This window comes from Magallana gigas, chromosome 1 (assembly GCF_963853765.1).
Source record: "Magallana gigas chromosome 1, xbMagGiga1.1, whole genome shotgun sequence".
In the NCBI taxonomy this organism is placed as follows: domain Eukaryota; kingdom Metazoa; phylum Mollusca; class Bivalvia; order Ostreida; family Ostreidae; genus Magallana; species Magallana gigas.
The window spans coordinates 3,877,980-3,904,758 of record NC_088853.1 but is presented as its reverse complement, the minus strand read 5'-3'; the positions used below and the strand labels follow the sequence as shown (position 1 = coordinate 3,904,758).

At 38.9% G+C, this 26,779-nt stretch overlaps 1 protein-coding gene across 20 annotated transcripts in view; it reads left to right on the top strand.

The window, feature by feature from the left end:
• Positions 1-26,779, top strand: part of LOC105339947 (talin-1) — a 92,655-nt gene that overhangs the window by 1,228 nt on the left and 64,648 nt on the right. For 14 of the 20 annotated variants that reach the window (XM_066080953.1, XM_066080937.1, XM_066080933.1 and 11 more), the window contains exon 2: positions 5,955-6,001. The gene's annotated coding sequence lies outside the window, so the exon portion shown is untranslated. Of the gene's footprint in view, positions 1-5,954; positions 6,002-10,669; positions 11,217-11,979; positions 12,003-14,789; positions 14,925-18,668; positions 18,830-23,911; positions 24,048-25,613; positions 26,681-26,779 lie in introns of those variants that run through there. The other 6 variants (XM_066080919.1, XM_066080929.1, XM_066080928.1 and 3 more) reach the window with 6 other exon arrangements.

Here is a 26,779-nt window from a genome sequence, read left to right as displayed (position 1 = left end):
GAGCTACAGACCTGCAGATACTGTAAAGTATCCAAGTAAGTTCTAATAATAGTTAATGCATTTCCAAAATAAAAGATGTCAAATCTGAACCAATTCCAATGCATTTATAGTTTTTTTTTCTGTGTTATGAAAAAAATTTAATGAAGAGAGAATTCCCAGATGCAGATAATCTATCGAAGATCATAGTTGAGGTAGATTTGTGTTGATTTGCTGCATGGGACAAGAGTTCTATTGATTCAGATCCTCTATGGCTGTCTTAGCTCTCTCTTGTTTTCCAGGAGATATTGACTCATTTCCACACTTCACACACGTGTGAATAAAACGTCTTTGGTTTGCACCAGTTGTGCTGCATGCCTGGACTCTATGGGATGTGTGTACGACTCTATGGGATGTGAGAGAGGCGTGCATTGGAATTAATTTAATAAGAGAGTTTTTCTTATCCTTGGTTAACTTTCCACTCGAGGAGCATAAGCAATTACTTATCTGGCAGACTTGTGTATATATTTTAAGATATTTTTACAATGAAGGCGCGTCTTTTTTGTTGTTACCAGTTTTGTGAATATGCTGTAGGTCCTATAATTGTGATATTGAAAGTGGAACAGTGTGTAATTACAGAATGAATAAACTGTTTCAATTTGAACGAATTTAGCTTTGATTTTGATAATTTGTAATAAAGTATGTAGTTCTTAATATTGTGGGACTGTTATAAGTTAACAATATTTTATAAGACAGTTTATTAATTATACTAGTCACATATTGATGATGTAATAACTGAATATTAAGAATATATAGAAATTTTTAGATATTAATGTCTTATGTAATTAAGCTCTTTAATGAATATTTTCCTTAATTTTGATGCCAAAAAAATCAACATTCTTGAACTAATTAAAATGATACCATTTATTAGCCAAAGTTGGAAGTATATTTTTGCCTGTGTGTGACATTTAGATTGGAGCTGATTATGAGAGATATGTTGTGAAGCCATTTTTTAAAAAGCTTTGATTATTCTAGTAACTCAAAAAAAAAAAAAGTAAGCCCTTCCGGTATATAATCCGATACTGCATTGCCTAATGTCTAGTTTTGTTGAGCCATATTTAACAAACAGCATTAATGACAGACAATCGAATTAAAATTAGAACTTCCAGTCGCTCCTCAGATTTTGGTACGTCGCGTGGATCATCCAGGAAGCGGTTGGAAGTTCTAATCTTTATTAGACTGTAATGACAAAGGGCAAAAAAGAAATTCACAATGATATTTACTAAAATATTTATTTTCAAATCAATGATTACCAGATATTTCCCGTGACAAAGTGCAAAATAATAATCATTTAGAACACTGAGCAGACAAAAGCTTGACTCATCTCTGCCATTAATTCTTTACTGGTTATTGGACTCGGATCTGGTTTTTGTGTTTAATTGGTACCAATGTTACGGTACTGTTAGGTTTCACACAGCAACGGACATGGTTATTTTATGATATCTAGTATTGACGTCGGGGAAAAAATAATCTCATAATAACCTAGACAGAGAGATATTAAGGTTGTCATCACAATCTTACTTCCACCCCAACTAGTTCTAGGTTGATATGCACCTACACAGTTACATGAGTACAGCATGTATTATAGAAGCCATTCAATTCATGTATTGATTTCAGCAGACATGCTGGCAGTAAATTATGTCACGTGAAGTGAAAAATAAACACAGCAGTGTCTGCTCAGTGTATCAGCGCTATATCAATATGCATTGACCGGGCTGTCTGGTGACAGAGGGCCTCAAATACTTTAAGTGTTTATTATTTATTTCAACTTTAAGCCATTAGGTTTGTCAGTATTGCATACACATACAAAATATAAACAATATGTGATACAAAGTTAATGTGAAGCCGGTAGACTTCAGATAATCTCCAGCCTTGACAAGGTACTATTTGGGGAGGGCTTATTTAGGCAATGCCTGCTGTGTAATCCATTTAATCAAACATGCTCAAATCTGGACTACATACAACACTTCATGTCCATTGAAGCTGAATGTAAGCTACCTTGTTTTCCTCGGCAGCAGCGCGTCGTTATCCTGTGTGTCTGTGGGGTTATCTCCCCTTGAACATTCTCCTGTCGTAGAGGCGGAAATTCCTGACACTCGAGTCATACAGAGTGAGGCTTTGTTAGCCCCGACAGAGCGTCCATTGTAGAGGGGAGCCAGATGTATACACACAGTAGAGGTCCACGTATCCGTATCCAGCTCTTACCGATTGTACAGGGTTTCTTTCCTGTTAACCCCAAAAAATAATGCTATAATTGAAAATGCAATTTACGAAGTAAGAAAATTGAGAACCAATTTTTATATTTAAATATTTTAGGTTCATTTAAAAAATTTATATCTATTAAATGAAATAAGTAGAAAATATGATGATTGAACAATCTGAACAATTGTTCCTTTATATATACACTCATTATGCAAGATTACGCTTTGAACACATTTATGCAAAATATTCTATGGGTTCTAATTAGTTTTCTCCTTACGCAACCTTGAAAAATTACGATCAAAGTCACTTGTTTTCCCCCCAATTTGTATAGTAATAGTACTGCATCTTAAAATCTCATAAAGTATATCTATAGAAAACTCCTCTCAGCAGGTTATGATGTGGCTTCTAATCCACTAACATCACTCCTGTCTGTGTACCAGGGGTTCCTAATCACTCCTGTCTGTGTACCAGGTCTCCTTGAGATGAAAGGAGAACAAAGGGATTAAACTCAGGGATTATAAAAAATAGTTTGACTCCTAGAGGTGCTGATGTTCATGTAAGTGGGGTGACCGTTAGGACGGGGGAATACTCACGATGGTCATCTACGTTTGGTATACCGGTATATAGAGTGAAGTCAATGAACATTTGAGCACATTTGAACACTTAATGCAAGGTCATTCTTGCATCATGAATTCATTTTAGAAAACCTCTTGGTGTGTTTCGATCCTGCATGCAATGGCCTACGTGTACACTGTCCTACATGTAATAACAGTTTGACACTGAGAACACACAATCTGGAGATAAATAATGTCCCACTATAAATCACAGAAGATACAGCTATATCATGGTTTTACCATTTGTATGTTCACAAATTGTAGTTGGTAGCATTTGAGTTGCATCATGTCTATTAACAGTCTTGTACAGACACATGTGAAGGTCCCCTGTACTGTTAATTATTGCTTACATGGGTAATCAGCTCAATTAGTAATGAATATGGAAAGAAGAGTTTATGAAGGGGATTAACTCTGATCGAGAATCACTTCTCACAGGAATATTTAGTTGGTATTTCCTTGGTAACAGTGGCATCATTACCATAGTAACAGGACTGTGAGGGTTGAGATAGAGGGGCTGTAGGTACACACCTTGTTGTGTACAGATTTCAGTAGGACTGCACACAGTGACTTTGTACACACCTTTTTAGTAAAGATTTCAGTAGGACTGCACACAGTGACTTTGTACACACCTTGTTATGTAAAGGTTTCAGTAGGACTGCACACAGTGACTTTGTGCATTGGGTCCTGTATGTGTTCTGTAGGTCAGTATGTCAGGTCAAAAGGTCATGCAAGCCCTGGCAACAAGCAATAATTCTGATGGCCTGGTTAGAAAAGGTTTACATTTGATTTGCTTGGTTTTGGTTGATTTGATGTGTATATGTGTGCTAGTCAGTATATGGGGTCATAGGTTAAAGAAGAACACCATGGCAACCAAATCTACTCCTTATGGTCACATGTATGAATGTTTAAAGGCCTTGCTATTGTTGTGCTGTATGTATAGTATGTACCCTGTATCTATCAGGGAAATATTCTATTGTTGTGCTGTATGTATAGTATGTACCCTGTATCTATCAGGGAAATATTCTGTTGTTGTGCTGTATGTATAGTATGTACCCTGTATCTATCAGGGAAATGTTCTCTGTACATACACCCATTGTTATCTGACTGTGTTAATGAGGTAGATATTGTATACAGAGGATGGAGACATATTTATATTAGCCTCGGAGTAAGATCAGAGAGGGCAGAGAGTATGGGGATAATCGGGGGGTCAAGGCCTCACTCTGCCCGGGATTAACCCCACTGTTCTCTTATGCTAATGTCCCAATCCCCTTCTTGCCTCATTTGCATCGGCCATATCAGAAATACTTGTCATTTTTCAAAACATTCTAATGAAAGATTCATGGCTGGCTGATTTGTATGAGTGTGAAATAGCAGTTTATATAATGTTAGGGATTCAGAGAGTGGTATACTGCAATACATGTAATAGTGTGTACTGGAGGAATGATTCAATTCAGTTTATTTCACTCACACCATGGAATGGTACATGATGTCAATCATTATATACAGTTCAAAAGTCAGAGGTACATTGGAATGAAAAAGGTGGCAGATAGAGATGCCTCAATATGTACTTACTGGTTTTTGGAGGGGGGTCACAGAGAGAGAGAGAGAGAGAGAGAGAGAGAGAGAGAGAGAGAGAGAGAGAGAGAGAGAGAGAGAGAGAGATTGTGTAGTAAATACTTTGAGGTTCATGGGTGATCAAGACGAGAAGGTTATAAGAACAGCTTTGTAATCTGTAGCTGTATATAGTGAGGTATACACTGTAAGATTGTGTGTTAGTGTGTTTCCAGTAGTTCACTGTATGGGTGTATTATTCCTCCTGGTCACTGGCTGTCCTCTCTATGGATTATTCCCCCTGGTCACTGCCTGTTCTCTCTATCTTACCTCAGTCCATCATTTTTTAAAGAGCTTGCTGTTGATATATAGACAGATAACAAACACAGCTATGAGGTCTATTATTTGTTATCACAGTATTTCTGTCCTCTATGTCAGAGTTCATCTAAATGTCTGTGGTACTGGTACCAGTATGTGTGGTATAATGGAACAATCAATTAGCTGATGGATGTTTTCTCAATGCCACTTGTTGAATGTTTGTTACTTGATTCAGAGAGAGAGAGAGAGAGAGAGAGAGAGAGAGAGAGAGAGGAGAGAGAGATTACAATAGGAAGATGCACATGTTTATAAGAGAGAGAGAGGAATAGAATGAAAAAAAGAAAGAACAAGGGCAAGAAGAGGAAAGAGTAAAGAAGATAAAGTAAGAGTGAGAGAAGAGGGAGATTAAAGATGATGGAGTGACAGAGAGAAAGACGGGTGGAGAGAGATGACAAGGAAGCCTATATAACTGTGTATACAGAAGTGGTGAAGAGTTACCTGAGATAACCTTACCTGACACCTTTTCACACCTGAGCCAGTAAATACCTGTTGATTACCTGTCTGTCAACAGGTTACATGTATTCAATACACAGCACAGGTAGTTCCTTTGTTAGCGTTGACAGCCGGCCAAAGAGATAGCAGATAATTTGTGGTCAATTGATCAAGTGGAAGATAATCCATCGGAAATCAATGAACAGTGAAATGACCATTGATAAGAGATGATTGGATTAGGGATAGACCAATTAACTCTGTCTGACCAATATCAAATGGGGACAGTTTCAAAACATGAAAAAAAAATCAGGAAAAAAATCCAAACAAAGGATCTGAGTTCATCTGAGTTGTATATTGATCTTCTGTTATTGTTAAGAGTATTTTAAGGAAGTTATTTTTTCTTTAAATGTTAAAAATATTGAGGGGAAAGTGGGAGTTAATGATGACTGTTTGTGCAGAATATCTGGCTGTATATGTGTATATGTTTACTTATGGTAGGGATTTAGGTCCTTGATTGTTCCTACATACATGTAAATCTGAGCTGTGTTTTGATCAGCTCACATATAACTGGTGATACTTATACAAGTGTATGTACATGTTCTGGTGGTGAAGTTTTTGATGTAAACTTATAATATAAGAAGAGCTGACAAATTTTTCATGCTTCTTTTAGGGCATGTTTTGTGTGTGTCAGTATAATAGTGTGTAGGTTGGTGTAAAGTATTTCCTCTGTTTGTTTTACAGGCTGTTGTATGAGAATTATAAAGAACAGAGGATGTAACATCAAACAGGTGGGTGGAGAGAGAGAGAGAGAGAGAGAGAGAGAGAGAGGAGAGAGAGAGAGAAGGAGAGGCTAATAGATGGATGGATGGTTGAATGGACTAACAGACAGACATGTGAATGCATTAGGGATAAATATTTTTATTTCCTATATCCCAAATGTAAAGCAAGATCTAATTGGTTAACGAGCCAGGTGTAAATTTTTGTACCACCTGCTGAAGCCAGGTGTAAATAAAATTTGATGTCACAATACAATTTTTTTTAAAACAAGTGCATCGATAGATCTGTGCACAAAATAACATTATGTTACATGAAGTGAAAGAATAGATAATTTGTCAAAATCCCTTTTTATTAATACTTTATTGGTATGAATAAATGATTTTCAGCACAATTTTAATTCATATCAATTGATTTTCAAATTGCAAAGCACTGGTAAAATGATTATATTTTTTTATATAAGTAGGAAATAAATTCGTTATCCAGGTCCAATCTAGGGTGTACGGGGATTTACCCCGGGGTGTTTCCATACACCCTAAGGCTGCAGTCCAGCCAAGGCTATATATAAACCCTGGGGTAAACCAAGGCTGCAGTCCAGCCAATGCTGTATATACACCCTGGAGTAAACCCCCGTAATCTTATGTAAAGAATCTAAAGACGTACATGTAACTGGAGAGAGACGGGTAAAAGGAAGCTCTAAACAAAACATTGAAGATAGAGGGGGAAGCCAGATATGTAGCTTGAGTGACAGAAGGATGACAACAGATGACAGAGGATAGAGAGAAGGAAGGAAATGAATGAAAGAAAACATGAAAGAGAGAAGAATTGAAATACAAGGCAGAGATCAATTCAGTGATGATAAGTATGTGACTGTTGTGTGTGTTTACCAATGGTCAGATTGATCAGGGACATTAGATTACGATGTAGGATGTAGCTATATGTAACGTTACGAAGTTATGTATCGTAAGGAAACTCCAGTGTATACAGAGGACTGTAATATTATACACAAACATGTAGATCTGTAATGTAATGTTATACATAGGTCTGTAACTTTATAAAGATGAGGATCAATGTCAACTATGTCACTCAATTGGAATAAGGAAAATGAAAACTGTCATAAAATCATTAAATCTTGTCTGATCTTAAAAAAAATTGCAGGTGCACATCTTCAGATGGTGATCAACATATATACAAATTTTCAGACTGTTCCATGCAGTAGTAAAAAATTCTATAGGGGGGGCAAAGTTGCGTCTACAGACAGACGGACAGATTTTAGTTGGAGGAGGTATCAGTTGTAATGTAGCTTTCAGTTAATTAAACTAAAAAAGTACAATGTACTCCGATACCAATAAACACAAAACATGACAGTATGTTAACTTATGTTTGTGATATATTTAGGGAAAACAACAACCAAAGAATAGGAAGACCAGTTTTCTGTAAGCCCTGTAGGTAACGAAGCCCCTTTTGTTGCCAGGGGAGGTAACTGTGATACATATTGATTTACAGAATGAAAAAAGGGGTGGTACCCAGGGGCAGGTAACTCTAATATAAATGATTGTACAACATTGGTTACTCATGTTGCTCGACGGAAAATTGATTGTTAGAGGGTATTACTCATTCTGAGCCACAGAACATCTCCACAAAACCTCTGTATGCTGTGTCCTCTGTATGCTGTGTCCTCTGTATGCTGTGGAATAGACACTTAATGCTAAGGATGCTATTCCAGTTCCAGGAGGGGATAAATCTCCCAGCGACACAGTCTTATTCATCAGATGCTGCATCCAAATTTTTGTCCCTTTTTTACACCAAAGTGCACTGGTTCTGGCATCTTATAAGCTGAATGGCTTAAAAATGGAAAGAAAAAGCTGAGGCAAGCTCCTTTATAGAATGGCTTAAAAACGGAAAGAGAATCTGAGGCAAGCTTCTTAATATTGAATACATCACAGTGTCAGAGTGATAGGAGGAATTAAGGGAGAATGAAAACCGAGTCAGAGCAGTGAGCCTGGTTGTTATGTACAGTGATAGATTTGACCACACTCCGACCAAAAATTATCACCTCATGATATTTTAAGAATGATTCCTTATTACTTATATTTAAATTATTTCCAATGAGTACACTTTAAACGACATTATTTAAAACCACTATTTTTTTATGTAGCACCTGCTATTCATTACTGCGCGGTGCAGCCAATACCGTTTTTCGGTTATGCAATATGACACGCCCATTTTGTGTCACTTATGTTTTATGAAGTTATTGGGATTTAGGGTTCAAAATTGATTTGTAATGTTATCACAGGCAAAGACAGTTGAACATGTAAATATGTACAATGAAGCAATGTATTACTGGTGAAAAAAGTGTGGAAAATGAAACAGTGCAGAAAAAAAATGAGATGAGTTGTTAGTAAAGTTTAATATTGAAAACTTTTCTTTGGGTCATATGAGGAATTAAGAGAAAAAAAACTGAACATTGGGGTTTGATTGTAAAGTGTGGAGGTGAATATAATGGAAGGAACTATTGTATTCGGGTTTCCTGGTGAAGAAAAAGGGAAATAGGGAAATAGTGTAGGTATACAATTAATAGAGATTAAAAAGAAAGGTCATATGAATCATTGTGTAGTTTTTATGAAAAGGAAGAAAGGGGAATTACTCTAGGTATAATTTAAAATCAATAGGGATGTAAAAACAGGTGAATATTGAACACATTATTGAATGATGAATTATGCAAAAATAAAAAAATCTGAGTCTGATCGGCAGAGCTGTATAAATTATCTCTTGTGTGTGGATCTGTCTCAATGCTGAGTGTAGGAGTCTGTGGCAGCCTATGGAGCTCGCTCATTATACGCTCGGCTTCAGAGCTTTCATGTTCATGAGTTCTGTGGAGTAGAGTTAGGCAGGTTGTAGATGGAGCAGAACTTTTATATTGTAGAGTTATCTGTGTGTGTAATGTCAAAATGGGGGGGGGGCACTCTATGTTGTATATAACGTCAAGCAGGGGAACTGTTATCTGTGTACACGTATCATGTCAGTTTAGGGGTGGGGGGCCCGGGGGGCACTCAATGTTGTATACAACGTCAAGCAGGGGAACTGTTATCTGTGTACAGTTTAGGGGTGGGGGGCCCGGGGGGCACTCTATGTTGTATATAACGTCAAGCAGGGGAACTGTTGTCTGGTGGGGGAGGAGAACTCGTAGGCATGGCTGCTGTAAAGTCAGACAGAGTGTAGACGAAGCAGAACAGTTATGCAGAGTCAGGATGGTAGTGGGGGCCTCAGATGGAGCAATGTCTGTGTATACACAAGTAATGTATAGAGGGCGGGGGAGGGGTACTCCATGTATATCAACTCAGGCAGAACAGTTATCTTTGATGTCTAGAGAGGCAGGGGGGCGTGTATGACTGCAACACAAAGTTATATGAGAGAGAGAGAGAGAGAGAGAGAGAGAGAGAGAGAGAGAGAGAGAGAGAGAGAGAGAGAGAGAGAGAGAGAGAGAGAGAGGGGGAGAGAGAGAGAGAGAGGGGATACTCCATGCATGTTAACATATGCAGAACTGTTATCTTTGATGTCTAGTGAGGCAGGGGGCCATGTATAACTGCAACACAAAGTTATGATATGAGAGAAAGAGACAGATAGTTACAGAGAGAGAGAGAGAGAGAGAGAGAGAGAGAGAGAGAGAGAGAGAGAGAGAATGTAGCCAAGCTCTGTTCAGTGTACACAGCCTGTTGACTATCATAGGATGGTGGGTAGAGGATGAAGTAACAATAACTGCTCCCTCCTGCCTACTGAGTGGCTCTGTGTTACATGTAGTTCTGGGAGTATGAGAAGCTGATGACCTTCTGATCACCTTTGAACTTTGACCTGTCATCAGCTTTAAGCTTTGAAAAGAGGTAAAATAACTCCATCTTTCTATGTAAGAAACCCAAGTGAGGAAAGCTGACCTCAGTGCATGATACAAGGACTCATTCATATTCATAGAACATTACAGAACAGCATTAGAGTCCTCACTGAGTTCTTTACTTAAGGCCTGTGTGGGTAGATCAAGTAGGCAGCGCAGGAAATATCATAGAGAGGGGAGAGAAAAATAAAGTTGGTCAACATAGAGTGGAGAGAGAGAGAGGGTAGCTTATGGCATCTATTGAGAGAAAAAAATAAAGTTGGCTGACAGAAAGTGGAGTGTACGGCATCCATTAAGACGCGGTCCTTGTGTCAAGTAACGGGGTACTTAAGTGACAGAGCAGGGAGCACTGATATTTGTCAAAACACAGAGATAAAATAGAAAGTTATGTGAGAGAGGCTGCAGTTGAGTTGTGGCCTGAAGTGGTATAATTGTTGCTGACTGATTGGGGGACATTCCTCACATTGCCTGGTCCCCGGTCTGTTTCCTCGTTAGTTGTCCAACACTTATAACCCACTCCAAAATACACCGCAAAGTTATTTCATTATTTGATGCACAGTATCAGTTATGTAATTATGTGCAGCAATACTTTCAGCTTCAGAATATTACAACAGGAATTTGCATTGACAGTTGACTAGGAAGGAGATACTGTATTGCAGTAGGTCTCAGAAGCTCTTTTAAATTATTTTAAATTTTATTTATTGACTGTGTAGGACACTATATTTAGGATTCAAAGGCAATACAGATTACCAGAAGGTTTCTATTTTGAGTTTTAAGATACTCTGTACAACAGTTTACAATGAATTGAAGGAGATACAAAATTCCAGTAGGTTTCTTTTTCATGTTTTGAGATGACCCCCTGTCAAGGTTGTAAGATCGCTCTGTAGATGATCGAGTGATTGACAGGAAATAAACACAGGAAACCATCCCCCAAATCATAACTGTCAATATCAGGGACAAAGTGAAAGTGAAAGGACACAGATAGACAGATCGACATAGCAGATAGAAAGATTGACAAAGTCGAGGGGACAAGTAATGAGCGTGGAATGTTCGGTGCCTAGTTAATTCTGTAATTATTGCCGGGGAGGTATACAGATAGACAAAGCGATTCACAGAGTGTGTGGATGCCATGTTGTTGTTCTCTCTCCCTCTGATTCATGGAGTGATTCAAGCCGTGTGGTGACTATCGGGAGGGGTGTATTGTACTGTATGAACAAAATACTGTGTTAATAGGAAGGAATGACTGTTAGTACTGAACAACTGTGTGTTTAACTGTTTATGTGTCGGTGTTAACAGCAGGGAGGTACTCTGACTGTAAGGATTGATCTATTGTAACCCAGGTAAGGGAGGGGGGGAGGGAGAGAGTGAGAGAGAGAGAGAGAGAGAGAGAGAGAGAGAGAGAGAGAGAGAGAGAGAGAGATTGATGTGGTATTGATAGTGAGGGTCCAAAATGAGAGAGAGAGAGAGAGAGAGAGAGAGAGAGAGAGAGAGAGACAGAGACAGAGTACATGTCTGAGAGAATAAGTAAGATGCACATGTTTGCATTTCTGAGAGAGAGAGAGAGGGAGAGAGAGAGAGAGAGAGAGAGACCACAGCTTGTCTCCCTTTGCCTGTCATTCCTCAGTAAACAGTTCTGTACTAAGTGTGTAGAACTCATTGGTCATTGATTGGGACTAGATTCCTCTAACAATCCCCCCCCTCCCCTCTGTGAGAAGAAACAGGTGCCCCCTAATGTGTGGTCAATGGCCAACACTAAAACATTCAATGTCTGGATGTCTCTGATCATTACAAAGTGTACAAGACAGGCAATGATTTAGAGGTCATTCTATTTCTGTTCTATCAAAGTGTTTTCTTTTTTAAGGGAGAATTTTCCCCCCCATTATTGATACCCTGTTTACACCACCAAAAGCTTAAGAATGAATTAAAAAAATTTTTTGAAAACGATGAGAAAAAAACCCACAAAACAATGGAAGAAAATCATTTGATATGCTTTTGAAAGTGAAAGTAGTCAAGGTAAAGAAAATTAGGGAATTTCCAGTATATATATCAGTCATAGCACAGGTAATAAGAAAAGAAATCGGGTGTTTATAAGTAAAATAGTACAAATATTTCTACAAATACAGCAGGTATGTAAAAATAGGGAAGTATTTCATCTTGATTTTTGTCTGAAGTTTATAGTTACCCGTAGCTGACTATTTGCATTGGATCAAACAATGTACGCTTACTTTCTATTTGTTTTACTGAAATCAACACATGATCCATTGGTTTACCGGGTACTTATGATAATGCCTCTTCTTAGTTATGAATGTGGATGATATTAAAAATACTTATAAGACTGATTTTTTAAATTTTTCATATAAATTTATTAGGATACTAAGATTACACAGGTATCTAGATTTTTGATTTAGGATACAATTTCGTGACATTTCTGATATAATTGATCTTCTATGATAAGAAGTTTCAACTTGGAGATTTGTGTTATTGATCGTCTTATGATAGCAAGTTTTAACACAGAGATAATACACAGAGGGTGTTGGGGGGGGGGGGGGTTGTTAGAGTGGTAGATATAGTCCAGTTTGTAAAGCCATCAACATTCAAAACAGCTGTAAGTGTGTGTGAGGGGAGGGGGGAAGGTACTAGATATTATCATGTATATAGAATACCATCAAAATTTAATATAGAAGTAACACACAGCTCTATATGTGGGGGGGGGGGGAGGGTGCAAGGTGGTTAGATGTAATGCTGTATGTAATCCCATCAGAGCTGATCCCAGCAGGACTCGGTGTAACAAAAACAGTGTTCTACATAGATAACTCAGTATCTGCCCAGGTGATCTTGTGTAAAACATATAGCGCTGAGATAACAGTCTTGTGTATAGAATATACTCTGTGTGTAAAACATAGCACTGAGATATCTATATGAAGGAAGGGTCTTATGTATAGAATATACTGTAAACGTATTACATTTGGCTGTGTATTCTATTTAGCGTTTTTGGCGGAATGCAGCTTCCGCTAAATCAAGTACATCGCTAAATACCATACATCTATGTATAAGAATAGTCACATTCAGGAATAAGCTAATTCAAATCCACGCCAACCTGTTCGAAAACTAATTTCTGCCAAATATCGTACAGGCCAAATACAATACGTTTACGGTGCAGTACTCTGTGTGAAAATAGATCCGATTCAGAGAGTTGGAGGCCTGGTTGAGCCAGAAATACTGTGGTATTAGTCTGAGAAATGTATGTGATATTATTTGTACTGAAAACATTGTCTTTAAATTTCATTAGTTGATTTGTTTGTTTACGGGACACCGCCCATTTACAGAAAACAGTAGGATTTTAAAGAATTTGTGTGTTATATAAGGCTATAATGCTAGCCCATGTCCAGATTGTACAGAACGACATCTCATCAATGGATATATACATATATAACACATGTATAGCAGGGGGGTGCAGGGTCTCCTTACAGAGAAGATCAGGTCATGAGACAGGTTAATGAGGTCATTCAGGTCAAAACATACTCTCTGTCTCTCTCTGTCTCTCTCTGTCTCTGTCTCTCTCTCTCTCTCTCTCTCTCTCTCTCTCTCTCTCCAGGTGGTTACATTATTGTCCAGTCTGTTCTCACTGTAAGTTCCTATCTACCTGTGTTAAAGTAAAACCACAGCAGCTTTTAGTGCTGTTGTATGGTTAGATATATCAGTGATGAAGGCTCAAAGAACTGTCTAAGGAACAGCCTCCAGATATCTGGCAGCCTCTATTGTATGTTATGGGACACTCAAGAGGGGACTAAATTGAGGTGTCCAAAATGTTGAATGATATGACTGAGGTTCACTTTGTTTGGGATGTCCTTGTAATCATGATGGACCATAGATTGTGGGAGCCCTGTTGTACCCCAGGCATTGTCGTTTTGACTGAGGAATTACCTGTACTAAATGGACATTTCTTGAAATACTTCACATTTAGAATGATGTAATGGATGTTTACTCAGTAGGGTGGGGTGGGGTGGGGGGGGGGGGGTGACTCTGTGATGGACCAAGTAAAGCCTGACTCCTGTAGACCCCAACACCTCCAGAGTTTTGTGCTTTGGATTGACAAGGCTTTTGTAGTTATTGTCAGTGTTTTAAAAGTGTTCATACTTCATACCCACACTGATACATGTATGATTCTACATAACAGACTTCTACCTAGATTCTTTATTCAGGCTCTTTATAGATCAGTCAACAAAACTAGAAAAGTACAGTGAGCACTGGCAGCCTCTGAGTTTGTTAGGTGAACATTTATCTGGGCTCTATAATTATTAATAAAGCTGGAAGAAATGTAAAATTTTACATAGATTATTTGTATACATCAAACTGAAAGAATGTGTTATGGAAAAATTCCATGCTGCAGAATTTGTCAGCACTAGGGACCCTGATCAGCAGTCAGAGTGGCATTACATGCAGCTATGGTTGCCAGCACTGTGCATGTAAATATGGTGACCTATGGTGACCTTATCAACGTACTGATTCAGTGTAGAGTCATTCAGTTTTGAAGTAATCTGCATTCTTTATACTGAGCTGATTCTACAAAAGTAGCTTCTATTATTGCTTTATGAATCCACGTTTATCTTAGCTTTAGCTATAATAATGCATGAAGTTTAAGGAATGTGTATTGGAGAAAATTCTGTGCTGCAGAATTTGTCAGCACCCAGGACCATGCAACAATTATTGTTCCGTGTTACAGCTGTGATGCTTGCACCAAATATACTGTATATATATAGGCTGACCTTATCAAGTGGCTGGTTCTGTAATTTAGTGCTGAAATTACAGATAATGACAGCAGTTTACCTCCAGTCAGGACTGATGTGTAATGGGGTAAAATTGGGGGACACCAGTGAACAGGCAGGGGTATTCCCGGCCGGTAAATGTCACCGCAAGAGTTTGACATTTAGGGAAGGTCTCTGCGCCAGGCAGCCATTTCGGTGTCCATGGGAATTGGTCAAGTTCCCCAAGGGGTAGGATGATTGCTCCATTGGTTGTTTGATGGTTTGGACCACATAATGTTCTTTGTTAGTATGAATAATTCATTGATTATATGAATATGTATGATGTGTAGCAATAGTGGCAAACTAAGAAATTACAGTTTGTATATATGAGAGACTGTAAGAGAGAGAGAGAGAGAGAGAGAGAGAGAGAGAGAGAGAGAGAGAGAGAGAGAGAGAGAGAGAGAGAGAGAGAGAGAGAGAGAGAGAATTAATGAATAATTGCCTTGTACAGTGATGGAATCAAACTCCTTTAGCAAGAATTGATATGAAGAATATTAATGCCTTGAAAAGTATTAGAACTCTCTTTTATAAGGATGGATAAAGGACCTCTCTGTCCGGAGATCTCCAGGGAATCTGATAATAGTTATGCAGTGGAATTTCATAGTAGCAATTATACAGTGAGATAGATTTTATCATCATCCCATAAAAAACCTCTTTTATGCAAATAGCACTTTGATCCGCTCTGACCATACAGTAGAAAATGAAGTGGTCCAATGTCGGGTCTATTGTGTCGGAATCTTTGTAACATAAAGAAAGAGGGCTGCATAAGGAGATGTATTAATGTCGGGGGAAGGAAGCGGTGTTTTATTGTCAGGGGGCTGATTCATCTAAAATAGGATGAAGCTGCATAGTTCAGTAGTAGGAAATCTGTGTGTATGGGGAGGAAGTGATAGCAGGGTTTGTAAGGGTGAGGGTTGTAGAGGCTGTTATGTCACTGGAAGAGTGATTGTTTCACAGTGTGGGGTTTTATTGATAGATTGTTTAATTGATTGATTGAATAAGTGATTAATTAAGAACTGTTTTCTGTTCTTGAATCACAAATCAGCAGATTCTCTGCTTTCTCCTCCATGGTATTTTCTGCTAGGACTGTAAGAGAGAGAGAGAGAGAGAGAGAGAGAGAGAGAGAGAGAGAGAAAGAGAGAGAGAGCATTATAGAAAGAGAGACAGGGAGACAGGGTAGAGAGAGAACCTGTTAGAGAAAAGAGTAACAGATAGAGGCAAAGATAAATAAAAAGAACGGCAATAGATGTAGCAAAACAGAGAGAGAGAGAGACAGGGTAGAGAGAGAACCTGTTAGAGAAGAGAGTAACAGATAGAGGCAAAGATAAATAAAAAGAACGGCAATAGATGTAGCAAAACAGAGAGAGAGAGATATTTCTGTGAAGTATATCCTACAGATTCCGACAGCCGACGTCTAATGTACAGGATTACTGTACTGATGAGTGGACACAAACTTAGTTCCACTAATGTGATAGTTGATGATGGCCACTTACTGTAGCACCACTTACTGTAGCACCACTTGGATTCGGTGGGGATTGTTTTACTGTAGCACCACTTGGGTTGTTTTAGTGGCATAAGACAAGGAAGCCCTTCTTTCCCTCTCTTTTTTCTGAAGGACTAGAATCGTTTAAATGTCGTGAATTTGACGAGAGAGTTTTGTCGTCACATGACTACAACGCATTCGAAGAAAACCACTCAGGTCTCTCGAGTCGCAGGATACGGGGAATAATCATGGATAATTGTCACTCCGATTTAGTACTAAGTGTTTTGTGAAGCATCCTCCTTTTTTTAGAGCGTCCTTTAGTGAATCAGTCAGTCTGTAGAGCAGTGTTTTAGTTGACTTTGAGTTTTAACACATGGCAATGTGTGAATATTTTGTCTGAATAAAATCTCTTGTACAAACACAGTCAATATTTCCATTAAGTCTCCTCCACACCTTTTGTAAAAGTTTCCCCATATAAAGCCCAGCCTTCCAATTGTTCCTTAGAGATATGAACTTCTAGCAGCACGGGTTTTACTTGAATATGACAGAAAAAAGGGTTCAGCTTTGGGAGAAAAAAACTTTTAGATACGTAAAAAACAAAAGTTCAAGCAATATTTGAACTTAGAACCTATGAGTCAGTAGACTGAAGCTCATCCCATTGGGCTACAGTAAGTAAAAGTCACTGGGTGTCGAGGACCTTGAAGGCCCCGAGTTCATCAGAATGACAATGAGATTGTGTGGAGACGGGACATTGTCCTCACCGAGTGTAGGAGTATCACATGGGGATGTGTAGACATCCAAAGGTGAAGGTCATTGTACTGGGGGGTCATCTGAATTCTGAGATTTCAGGATAAAAGTACTGTAGAAGCAGAAATATTTGTCGAGGATTTAATTTCTTTATTTTCGTTGGCAGTATAAATCAATGAAGTTAAATCCTTGATGAATTTTTAACCCAATTATTAATGATTACAAAGAGATTAAGATATGATGAAATTAAATGCCAATGAAATTTTATTTGATTTAAAAACAACGAAATTTTGACCCATCGAAAATATGTGCTTCCACAGTATGTACATGTAGTTTTGGCTGTAGTGCAGGCCGCTTCAAACTGGATTTTATAATAAATGCAAACCAGCAGCAGAAATTATTGTTATTCATGCAGTAATGAATACAATCGAGTACAAATTACATGTGACTTGAAGATGGGTGACGTCACAGAACTGTAATACAAGTGATATGATGGTTATACAAGTAAATATCTGATGCTCAAACTTGACATGTTGAGAATCGGAGTTAACATATCCAGTAGAAAAAGTAACTTGGAAGTTAAGGCATCACTATCGTCCCCATCACAGTTCAGCCTTGGTTGTTTTGGTTACTTTTGATATAGCTAATCAAGTCATTAATTTATTTTTTTCATTTACAGCATTAATTAACTGTTGTATAATAAGCTAGGAGTGCTTGCTATGGTTACATAATACATGTACATGTAAGGACTGCTGTCCCTGCCCTCATTGTTATTGGCTCTATATATTATATAATCGTAATGTTAGAACAGGGTCCGAGTGGTGACACAGTCTGTGATGAGTCTGCTGTCTGTGAGCCGTGTTTAGATCTCGGGTTACAATGATTAAAACACTGGCTGCTATCACTCGGCTCATTGCTACATTTAGCTTCATTTATGCACCCATTGATGCACTCTTTGATGCACTCATTGTAACTTTGATTTGAAATGGTCGACAATCAAAGTCATGCATATAAGGCCATCTCTCCGTTTTTCACCTGAAGTTTTTAGTGTGTGGCTCTATGTAGCATATCGACCAAGATCTGTGCTTCGTTTTATCATGTATGGTCAACATTTTGCTTCTCCCCGCTTCTCCCCATTTTTCAATTATTAATAATATCAGTTGACCAATGTACTATTGAGTGCAAAGTTTCCTCAATAGTGTGCAGTTTTATATACTGTTGTAGGGGGAAAAAAATGCTGGATCCCTCTCCCTTCTCCCTCCCAAAAATATCACCCCCTCACACACACACACACACACACACAAAATAAGCGACACAACCCTGTCTTTGATCAGGGGGAAGTGTTTCCACGGCAACAATGGGGGTCACATCCTGTGTCTGGGACCAGTTTTTTCTCAGTCTCATTCAGATTTAACTTCATGGGGCCCACAAAGGGAGAAACTAAAAAACACCAGATAGAATTTACATACTTGGTTATAACCTTTTCTTCATGTTAAATTTTCATTCACAATAGGAACTAAGTAGTTATTGAGCAGATGAGGCGTGTATCTTTTTGATTATTTTTTTCCCTGCACATGCAATGCCTCTGTTATCCACTGTATGATGCAGCCCCCGTGTGGGGCCCCCAAATTATTTTTAAATGTCAGATTGTATATTAAGCTGGCACTTGGATATATCCTGTCAATTTCGTGTCACATGACAGAAAATCCCGCAATTGTAGCCCACTTTTGATTGAGTTGAAATTTAAAACAATCTGTGAGTTGATTAGTTTGGTGACAGCACTAGCTGTACATGCTGGTGACTGTCCGCGTCTGTACAGTGAGAGGGGGGATCCCGCGCATACAGGGACAGAGGGGGGTATTCCGTACGGTACCAGCATCCACGATCATGTCCGTGTCACAACCGCAGCACAAGCAAGGTAGGATTGGCTCTTCCTGCCCTGAGTTTGTTAATTCTCTGTCCTAAATCAATAATTATTTAATCCTTTGCTTTGTTTAAATTCTTTTATTTTGTTGGTTAGTACTCCTCTTGGAGCTTTGGTGTCTTTGCTATGATGTATAAGAATGGTTGTTTTTTGCAGTTTGACTAAATTTTTAGTTTATTCCCTGGTGGGATTTGTGTTTAGATTCATTAAGCTTTTTTTTTCCTTTTTTTTTTTGGCATAAGACTAAAAAATTTTGATTGAATTAGAATTGAAATTTTTTCATGTCAGTATCTGGTTCAATTGATGTTATATGATGCAAAGTTTAAAGTAAAAGACTGACATTGTGATGGAGTCTGAGGTCTGTCTGAATTAGGGATAATTGGTGTAATGCTTGTAGAAACTGTGGTTTCTTTGCAAAAATACTCAAATTCTGGTGTAATTAAAATGTTTGATTTTGAAATTGTCACGAGCTCAATTTAGAGAAAAAATTAGGTTTTGTGGTGCATCAATTATTGCATTGGAGTTAAATTGTTGAATTATTTTACGGTCTGGACCAGACTCGGGTACAAAATGAGGAGAACAAAGAAATGGAATTCTGGTAGGTTTTTGATGCTCAGTGTGTGTGATGTGTGACAGAAGAAATCAAACAGTGTCTCCTAGAGTAAGAACAATGGCTGCATCCACAGCTATCATTAAGTGCCGGTTATACTCCCGTAATGGCCGGGGAATGAGAATAAATGAAAGGGAAATATTCATTGAATAATGATTTTATCCCATTTAGAGAAATGGGAGCCCCCCAATTTGCTGCAGAGTTCATATCAAACTCCAGTGTTTGTGGTATTCCGGTTTGACAATGTTTATAATTTGCTCTAATATTTCTGGTATTAGATTCATTGAGCGAAAATGGTTTTAGCATTTGATACAGAATCAATTTTTTTCAGAAACATTTTTTTGATTGAACTCTTGCTGTTCTATTTAAATGTCATTGAATCATGGAATAGGAATTCTATTGAGATTGCAGCAAAATAGGAGAGAAAGGAAGATTAAATTCTTATGCAATTCATAAAACAGATCTTCTTTGTTAGAAGGTAATTAAAGCATATTACAGTCAGCTTAAGTAAAGAGTCTCCTTAATAGAAGCTTGTTTTTCACCCTACATCTGGAAAATGTGTCTAGAGTTCTGCCACTTTCTAACAAGTATTATCTCTCAGATAGAGAGAGAGAGAGAGAGAGAGAGAGAGAGAGAGAGAGAGAGAGAGAGAGAGAGAGAGAGAGAGGAGACTCAAAGAGAGAGAGAAGAGAGAATAGTGGGAGAGAGATAGAAGAAATTTAATAAAGTGATGGTCAAAAAGGTCTATTGATTGAGCAAATAAAGGATGTTTAGTGTAATGGGGGTGATTTGATAATGCACTCCTTTGAGGGTTGGATTTGCGGGGAGGGACAGGCTTCGTCCATTTAAGTCAAGTTTTTTATCACATGATCGACATCGATTTCACAGAGAGTGGGAGTCTGGAGCCTCCTAACGTGTTGTAGTCTCTAATGCATTTGTTTGTGTACAAATCTGTCACAGCATTTCAAAGAACAGTGAGTCTCGTCTATCAAGATCAGAAATGTACAAGTTATGATATATCCGGCATCTGAAGTTCCTAGATGTTGTTTTACGTATTTTTGTATTATGAAGTATAAATCAACTTTTGAACCCAAATATAAGAACTTGTATTTGTGGTCATACAAATCAACCATGAGAGGTCACTCTGGTCAGAGACCTACCACTGAAAGACCTGACTTTCCTGTGTTATGGTTAGTTTGATTTTTGGCGTGGTGTGGTGTTGGGCTTATAAAATCGATGCTGTGTTTTTTAATGTTTTCATTGGTCAACCATTGCTGTTTTCTTCATGATAGATTATGGTGAATATTTCCAATTTTAGAGATGATGTAATGGCTGCATTGAGAGATTGCTGTCAGTTGTCTCAGCTGTCTACTGTCAAATTGTCAAGTCTTGTGCCACTCTGTTGTCAGTCCTGTGCTTACATTTTATACAAACTTTGACCAACTCTATCTCCTCCCCCTTCCAAAAAAACAACACCTTTCCCCCTGAAAAAAAAATCTGCAAGAACCCAAACACACCCCCCCCCCCCCCCCATCCCTTAAAAAAAAAAGTTAATAAGAATAAAATGATAAATTAAAAGCAAAACCTTCTCTCCAAAAAATTCTGTACAAGTTTAAAAAAGAAGTAAAAGTTGGAAGAATAAAGCATTGTCCACATGAGGTACATGTGGCTGTGTAATTAACAGCTGTATTGACAATTTTGTGTCATCCTTGCAGCCACTTTATTTTCTTTTTGGATGAAGAGCCATTTTTGTTGAAGATAGGAAACCATTTGATAGTTGTGATAAAACGTAATAGTCCTGTTTTATGGAGATAAGGTTTGATATTTTACCCTAATAACCTCAGACATTGTATTGAATTCTGGACTCAGAACTCGGAGGAAGTGAGGTAGTACTGATGGAAGAACGAATATTTCAGCAGATAATTCAGTTGTGTTCGGATAGGCTTAGATTTCCCAAAGTTTTTTTATTGTATTACAACACTGTAAATTGAGTAATGTCTGTTTGATGGCGTATGACAGTCACATGATCGTCATGTGATCCAATTCCTAATCTGTTCTGACAGGCACGATAAATGTCCATATTGGATAATGGGCCGAGGGCCTTTGACTGCTCTATTTATATGGTAATGTCGGGGGTAATTGGCGACACGCATGCAACGTTTGGTGGGGAAATAATGATGGACTCAGGGTCCAACAAACTCCTATAGTTAAAGAGCAGAGAGCAGGCGGTATGAAGAGAAAGCAGAGAGAGAGAGAGACAGACAGACAGACAGACAGATAGAGACATAGACAGACAGATGGATGGACGATGGATGGACGATGGATGGACGGACAGACAGACAGACAGATAGACAAACAGAGAAGAGTGATATAGAGAAAGTGATTAAAAGACAAAGAAACAGAGGGAGAGAGACAGAGACCAAGATGACTCGTCTTATTTTTGTGTTGTACAAGTCTCAAGGTTTTATTGCTTTATGTGCCTTTTAATTTTCTTTTTATAAAAATGCAAGATTATCATTTTTCAGCATTTGTGTCGAAATTTGACATTTGTAGAAGCCATAATCTATTAGCAAACAGAAGGAAGTCTTCCTTCTTTGTGAAAGAAGAGGTTCTTGTTGACTCATCCACAAAGCTAGTTCTTACAGAGTAAAGGGGACCTCTGTAGTTCTTACAGCACTGAGGAGTACAGGGGACTTCTGTAGTTCTTACTGAGGAGTACAGGGCTGTTCTGGAGAGGGCTTCTCAGGCTGGAGTTGTTTTATCAGGGAAGTCTTCCTGGAAGCGCCTTCTGTCCCAGCTACTACCCAGTTCTGTGTAGTAACATACTCACCCTCCAAATCCCTCTCGTTGTTTACAAAGCTTTGTGTAGAAACATCACATTCATCCTGTAATGTCCTCTTGTCTGTGTTGTGTTTGTAGTACAGGGCCTGCTGTACTGTAGGGGAATTATCAGATAGGACTGTAAGACAGGCTCTCTAGAAGGTAGAGTGATGATTGGGGGGGGGGGGGGTGTTACACGGTCTCGTTGTTGTAGTACAGGGCCTGTACTGTAGGGGGCTTATCAGATAGGACTGTAAAACAGGCTCTCTAGAAGTTAGAGTGATGATTTTGGGGGGGGGGGGGGGGGGGGGTGTTACACGGTCTCGTTGTTGTAGTACAGGGCCTGTACTGTAGGAGAATTATCAGATAGGACTGTAAGACAGCTCTCTAGAAGGTAGAGTGATGATTGGGGGGGGGGGGGATGTTACACGGTCTCGTTGTTGTAGTACAGGGCCTGTACTGTAGGAGAATTATCAGATAGGACTGTAAAACAGGCTCTCTAGAAGTTAGAGTGATGATTGGGGGGGGGGGGGAATGTTACACGGTCTCGTTGTTGTAGTACAGGGCCTGTACTGTAGGAGAATTATCAGATAGGACTGTAAAACAGGCTCTCTAGAAGGTTTCTCCTTCTCTTAGAGTGATGATTGGGGGGGGGGGGGAGGGGGTGGGGGTTAGAGTCTCATTGGGGGGATGTTACACGGTCTTGTTGTTGTAGTACAGGGCCTGTACTGTAGGAGAATTATCAGATAGGACTGTAAGACAGGCTCTCTAGAAGGTTTCTCCTTCCTTCTCTTAGAGTGATGATTGGGGGGGGGGGGATGTTACACGGTCTCGTTGTTGTAGTACAGGGCCTGTACTGTAGGAGAATTATCAGATAGGACTGTAAGACAGGCTCTCTAGAAGGTTTCTCCTTCCTTCTCTTAGAGTGATGATTGGGGGGGGGGGGGGGATGTTACACGGTCTCGTTGTTGTAGTACAGGGGCTGTACTGTAGGAGAATTATCAGATAGGACTGTAAAACAGGCTCTCTAGAAGGTTTCTCTTCCTTCTCTCAGAGTGATGATTTGGAGGGGGGAGGGGGGGGGGTTACAGTCTCGTTTTGAAAGCCAGTACTATTCTTACAGGCACATAGAGTACAGTTTGTTCTGTAGAAAGTTTCTTTCAAGTTATTGAAAGCAGGAAGTCTTCCTAGAAACGTCTGTGTGAGCTTGTATTGCGACTTTTGTTTAATCCTTAGTGGTATTCATCTGCTCTCTGATGGTTCTCAGGAAAATGGAGCCTCACTTCAAAGCTTTAGACGACTACTTCTGTCTCGGTGATGATACAGCCGCTGTCTGTTATGAAGGGTTTAATTTGAGGATTTTGTGCAACGATGACATAATTTTTTTAAACTGGGATAAAGAAAAAAGAGAGACGTGTATAAGTGATGGTGCTGGAGGCCATTTTGAAATTACACATTTATGTTTTTTAGAGACAATATATTAAGTAAAACTCAAAGTGGCTCTCTTCAACCCCCCTCCCCATATATATAGTAGTAACTCGTACAAGTGTCTCCTTGCATAATAAAATATTTGAAGAACTGTCACGGAGCCAGCCACTTCCTGATGCCTGCTGTGTAATTCAGGCACAGCTTGATGTAATGTAACGATGGGAGGTTCTGGTATAGTGCTCACTGTTCATTGTTGTTGAACATCTCTTCAAGAACTGTTCTCACCAGTGATGAAAATATACTGTCAATTGGATTTTAGAAATATAAGCTGCAGTTATCATGAGATTGTGAAAAGTAGGTGATATTATGTTTGGTTTTTTCCTTGACAAGAAAATTATGAGCAAATCTTACAAGTTTAACCTTTAGATGTTAGCCCTAGAAATAAGAGACTACTGAGCTGCTAAATACAGCAGTAGATTGGTGTCTTTATATGGTAATGGTAATAACTCAGTAGATTGGTGTCTATATATGGTAATGTCATTAGATCACGTATCATGCTTTGAGATGTAGATGATGTTTTCATATCTCATCTTGACCTGCATGTGTTATTCTGTAGTGATTGTTTGCCAGACAATATAGAAACCTTTAAATGCAACCTGAAGAATATGTTTCTATTCATTAGTCACATTATTGTTAGTTATAAATTGGTTCCCAAGGAAAGTATAAATGTCCACCTTTATAGAGCATTAACTAGTACCCCTTGTAAATGTCACAAACTGATCTCTCTCAAACATGTAAATGTTTGCATCTTTAAAGTTTTAAATGATTCCCTTACAAAATATAACTGTTGTCCCTTTCCATAGAGTTAGAAACTGCTTCCTGTATATAATCTATCTGTTGAGGTTTAAACTTGTTCCCCCAGAAGGTAATGTTGTCAATATTAATAGTTATAAACTTGTCCCCTAAAAAGTAAAGGTTTCCCATCATATAACATGGCCTGTACTCTCGTAATTTGAGTTCTCAAAGTTATAAATGTTCATGTTCATTCAGCTATTAGCTGAAACCTCCGCTCAAGTGACATAGCCTGCACCACATCGTCGGCTGACGAGGGCCTGTTTTTTTGCTACCCATCGTTTGATGGCGCCCTTCACTGCGACATACAAACTCTGATTACTCAGCTAATTGTGTTTGCCGTAATGGCGACGTAATTGTCAGTAAGTGGTGGAGACTATGGGCCGTAATTCCCCCGATTTGTACAAGTACAGCCACTGGGGACGAGGACTGCGTTGTAATGCGCTGGTTCTGGTCTCTAGGACGATCGCGACGTCGACCAATTACCAGGGTTTATACGGGGAGGCGCGGTCCCAGGGATATAGAGTACCGGAGGCTTGTTATGCAGGCATTAATATTTAAATGCAGACTTCGACGGAAAAAGAATGCTTAATCTGTGATATCGGAACAGATAATGTAATGGGAATTCCTGCAAAAAAAATATGGTGCGTTTTATGATTGTCTGTGCTGATGTGATGGTAGGGGTAGGATAATGGATGGAGAGTTAATATTTCTGTGCTCCGAGAAGTTTTACTGTAAGAGAGGATGTCCTTTACCCTTTTAAGCTTAAATTAATTAAGACAAATGGACAGTGCAGAAGGAACGGTAGATCTTGGAAAGCAGAGGCCACTTAGCAGTAACTGAGTCGCCTTCACCAAACTGATGTAATATGAAATGGATGAATAATTTTGCGGATGAGTTGACATTTTCGGCTGTGGACGGATTTATCAGCATTTCCCAGAACAGGATGACAGTCTCTGGTCACATTGATCGCTGATGTACGGGGGAAACATTGAAGCCTCTCTCTCTCTCTTCTCTCCTGTTTCTTTCTGTCTCTCTCTCCACTCTCTCTCTCTCTCCACAGTTTTATGAATGAAAGGGGATGTTTCACCAAACAAAGTTATTAGATGGGTTTCAGCTTCATTGATTTTTATTTGATTTGTCCTGGGAACAGCCATATGGAAGGAGACTGGAATCGTGGGGAGGGTGAATAGAGAGAGGGTCCCCAGTCGACATTTACAGAAGTCGCGCGGTAATTACCCGGGGACCGATGCTAATTGCGTGTACAACTATTGACATTTATGTAAATGAGCGGCTTTAACCATCAGAAGAGAGGTTTATCATAATTTGTCCCGCTGTTTTGTGCTGAGGTTTTCAGATTGACGGGGATGCTGGGAGATTGGAACGTTCTGTCATTTGAACCACGGACTGCCATAGTCAAAGTCCAGGGTTCTTTTTATTCAGGGTAAAAGGAACTTTGTAAGGCTGAGGCAAGGCTATGGTTTATATTGGCCTGGATTTTAAAAAAAACAAAACTCTTCAACATTCTGTCAATTGGATGATTCATTCAAGCCAAGGACTGCGGTTGTCAAAGTCCTTGGTTGTTTTCCCCTTCAAGGATTAATTCATTAGATATTGAGGACATTGGCCTGGATTCCTCTTAATCCAAGCTCTGACTCAGCAGTTTACCGGTGGTTGAACATTACTGTGAGGACTTCAGTTTTACTCCTCTTGTCTCAGGATTGCTCTTATTAGGCATTGGAGTTTTGACTCGAGGAACGTCGTCTGATTTTCTGGACGAGTTTTCTTCGTTCTGGTGTAGTCTGTAGAAACTGTGCTCAATTCTTCATGCGAGACTGTTTACTAGTTATGTTGGTGCCTTTTATTTAAAGAAAAAAAATCTGAGAATGGAGAATGGAGACAGATTTTCACTGCTATTTTAGCAATTATGATAAAAATAAACACCATTAAACAATTTGAGAACAGAACTCTCAATTGTGAAGTATCCAGATCTTCTGATGAATATTTATTGATATAAAGATGGACAACTTTGATGCTGATGTTTTCTGGTTCTCGCTATAATACAGAACCAGTTTAGTACTGAGCTATGCACTGTGTGGTCTCTAATGGATGTGAGGGGAGCACAGATACTACAGGTAAATACCATATTATATAGTGAGGGGAGGACAGATACTGCAGGTAAATACCATATTATGTAGACTCAGGGTGGTCTCTAAGACCCGGGAGGTGGGCAA